Source organism: Pseudorasbora parva, chromosome 24, assembly GCF_024679245.1.
Source record: "Pseudorasbora parva isolate DD20220531a chromosome 24, ASM2467924v1, whole genome shotgun sequence".
NCBI lineage: Eukaryota > Metazoa > Chordata > Actinopteri > Cypriniformes > Gobionidae > Pseudorasbora > Pseudorasbora parva.
This window is the reverse complement of record NC_090195.1, coordinates 20,384,061-20,387,883: the sequence shown is the minus strand read 5'-3', so window position 1 is coordinate 20,387,883 and position 3,823 is coordinate 20,384,061. Positions and strand designations below refer to the sequence as shown.

At 33.3% G+C, this 3,823-nt stretch overlaps 1 long non-coding RNA gene across 1 annotated transcript; it reads right to left on the bottom strand.

The window, feature by feature from the left end:
• Nucleotides 1-1,172: 1,172 nt before the first annotated feature.
• On the bottom strand, nucleotides 1,173-2,410 carry LOC137064146 (uncharacterized). Its single transcript, XR_010901507.1, has 3 exons — nucleotides 2,147-2,410; nucleotides 1,975-2,039; nucleotides 1,173-1,430 (listed from the first exon to the last, which is right to left on the bottom strand). It is a non-coding gene; the product is annotated as an uncharacterized lncRNA (long non-coding RNA).
• Nucleotides 2,411-3,823: the final 1,413 nt, after the last annotated feature.

Here is a 3,823-nt window from a genome sequence, read left to right as displayed (position 1 = left end):
TTGATTTCATTCTTACTCAGATTAACTGATAAACTAATGTCTTCTGTTTTTGGCGCCAACATAGACAGTAAAAGAAACAGCGCCAACTGTTTTGTGCGGGCGGAGTTTATCAGAATCTCTGGCCACAGAGACCCCTACCGGTGGGAAAGAAAGTACAATAGCGACTTTTTGAAATATTTTTTGAATAACAGCTTTCTTTTTTCACATTATCACAACTACACGAACTCTAATGTGAATTTTATAGCACTTTGCTTTTGTCAGATTTTTGCACTGTTCCCATTATAGTGTCCTCAACTTCCTCCGAAACGTTTTTGGTCATTTTGGTGGGAAAACTATCAGTAAGTAGCCTAGGCTATTAGCAATGATTTATTATGCATTCTGATGTGTTGTAGCTGGTTTGTCTGAATCTAAAATATTACACCCTGATTGATAAAATTACAGATATTAGTATGATAAACTTGTTATAATAAGAGTTGACCATCATGCAAGTTGACAGTCAATCCCTTAAGTGGCCAGGTTTAGCAACTTATTTCCATCTTATTAAGTATATCATGTCAATTATATAAATACAATAATGTCTTATGTTAATGTTTAAATAATCAATAATTAGTAAAAATGATATTACCTTAAATGCATTTAAATACACAAGCATTTTCATTGCTAGAGCAACATGCACCTGGATACACGCTATAATTTGTATAATGTGCATAGGCTACTTTTATCAACAAATACATAAACTAAATTAAAAGAGAAACATTTAAGGAATGGGGGGGGGGACACTATGGAAGTCACTGGCTACACTGTAAAAAAATTCCCCGTTAATTTACAGTAGATTGCAGGCAGCTACGTGACCTGTAGAATGCTGTAATTTTACAGTGGACCTACTGTAATCTGAAACAACAGTTAAATACTGTAAAAAATATTACAGTACTGTGCTGTACAAAATATAGTCTGTACAGTATAATACTGTCAGGTGTTTCCCTCCCGTTATAATGTTATTTTAGTGTTCCTGCTGTAATTTTCATAAATGGTTTAATACTATAACATTTATTAAAGTACTATCAAATGTGATATTTATATTGCAACACTACAAGAAACTGATGATGTATAATTTACATTTTAAAACAAAAAACACTGAAAATTGCTGGCAAACAAATGGCTCAGACAAAAGATAACTTTAAAACATGCTTTTATTAAAGCTAATAACATAAAATCCATTCATAGAATGACAATATTTCTGCTTCACCAGTGAGGCTAGGCTGAACAGAACATAATGCTGTGACTTTGCCCCACTCCATGAGTTTTTTAAGACGGTGACTAAAGATTCACAGTTGTTGCCTTTTTCATGCACATGCGTCCCTGTCTGCTTGGACACCACCTTTGCCTGGCTGGCTTTTGTTCCTCTCTTGGGGTTCACACAAATAGAGCATCTACAATATAATTACACAGAAATATAATATATTAGTGAGGTAAGTAAATATTAATTGCACTTTAGACATAAACACACTGCATTCAAATATAGGCCTTAATATTCTAGGTTGTTGACATTATGACAGTATTTGCATCAAATTTAGTTTACGTTTGATCTGAGGCATTAAGAGACCTGAGTATCTTAGAGTAATGTAGACAGCACTTTATAACTTTGTCAGCAGTATTAAAGGGATAGTTCACCCCAAAATTAAAATGTTGTTATGATTTACTCATCCTCATGTTGTTCCAAACCTGTATGAGTTATTTTCTTCTGTTCAACAGAAAAGAAGATTTTTTTAAAGAATGATGGTAACCAGACAGTTGACAGACCCAAATGACTATCATAGTAGAAACAAAAAATACAATAGAAGTGAATAGCTACTGTCAACTGTCTGGTTACAAACATTCTTTAAAATATTCTTAGAATACAGAAAAAGAACAACTAGAGAGTATGTTTTATTCTGTTTTATTGTTTTATACTCCATGCTTGCCTGTGACACTTACCTAGCAGTATCAGTGGACGCAGGGAGGGTCAGGGTGTGCTCAGCATCTGCTGCAGTGGCAGATATCTGTAGAACAGAAAAATGGTGGCCTATGTAGTGAAATGAAAATGTGTATACAGTCACAATAGGCATGAAGTAAATACTAAACAAGTGGAATACTAAGCAAAACTCACATCAGCACGGAGTATCATTGCCTCTATGTGTGACACTTGATGGCTGAAAACATAGAAAAATGTATTATGCACTCGGGGATACCACACTTTGCATTCAGCAAAAAACTATGACATTGCTGCGGGTCTTACCACATATGTTGCACATTAGCATTTTTATACTACAATCCACAGACCTACACAACAAAATAATCTTACCATTTTAACACAGACAATCTTTAATCTCTCAACGAATGGTAGGACTAAAACAGAGGCAGCCAGCAGTGACTGCTAGTCTCATTGCTTTAGTGAGTAATTTAGTAATTTGCTTTAGTAATTTTTTCACATTTAAAACAAAAAAACAATACCTGATGTAGATTCGATAATAAATCAAGTCAGTTACAAAAGAACACTTTTTTTTCAGTTTGCATTTACCTTGATAAATTGGTGAAGTGAAAAGCCACATGCTGGTGATGCACCGTCGTCTGATGTGTGCTGGCAGGGTCACAATCGGAGCAAAAATTCTTCCTTAATTTAATCCTCTTCTCATTCTTCTTTTCTCACAATAAAATATTAAAGTAATGTAATGTTAAACCTTAAATGTTATGGTAATCCTTTTTGGTTGCACGCCTGTTGATGAGATGTGATGCTTCCTGATTTTCCTATGAGTTGTGAGCAGACTCAAGCATGTGACTATAATATAAAAAATACTGTATTATCCCGTAAAACTGAACAGTAGCTTGCCGTTATTCATTTGCTCGTCAAATTCTGCCTCATTTACAGTATTCAGCTGTATTAATGAAGAACGGTAAATTACTGTACAAAATGTCCCGTATTTTTACAGTAATTTTTTACAGTGTACTGTCAAACCGTCTGGTGACCAACATTCTTTAAAATATCTTATTTTGTGTTTGTTTGGAACAACTTAAGGGTGAGTAAATGATGACAGAATTTTCATTTTTGAGTGAAATAGATTTTAATGTCTAATCAATTTTGTGGCAGTGCTTTTAGAGGAAAACTTCACCAAATATAGGTAAACTAGCAACAAGTGCCCAGATCAAAGGATCTACCAAGTTTTTCCCAAGTATTTATAAATTAAATTTCTCTTTTTACACTTTGAAAGACTGAAAGAACAATCTGTGTAGCTAATAAACCAACACTAGGTGTCAGACTAGTTCAACGCTCAGACTAGTTCTATCTTGAACTCCTGCATTAGATGACTAAAGCAGTGCAGCTGAGTGTGGAATTTGCTTCTATAATGGCAAATTTCATTACATTTTGATAAAAGCCGTAGAATACATTTGCACAAAAGCAAAGTACTCAACGTAACATTGCTTCAAAACGTCTGACATTGCTTCAAAAATTATTTAAGGCAATAATAAGGTCGAAATTATGTTTAGAACATGCAAATAATATTATATATCATAATAATATTATAATATTATTTATAAATAGTTTTTATATAAAAAATATTCTACACTTTTTCCTTCTATATACATGTATGCATATAGGCCTATATATATATACTATTTATGTAATATGTATGTTTGATGGGCAGGGGTCTTAATATGGAAATTAACTAGTTTGTCATGTCACATATTTTCTATTAATTTTGGATTGACAAATTATTAAACAAGAAAAAACTTTCCTGCTTTTGTCTCCGGCCGTGAAACCTCACAAGAAATTACGAATCAATTACAT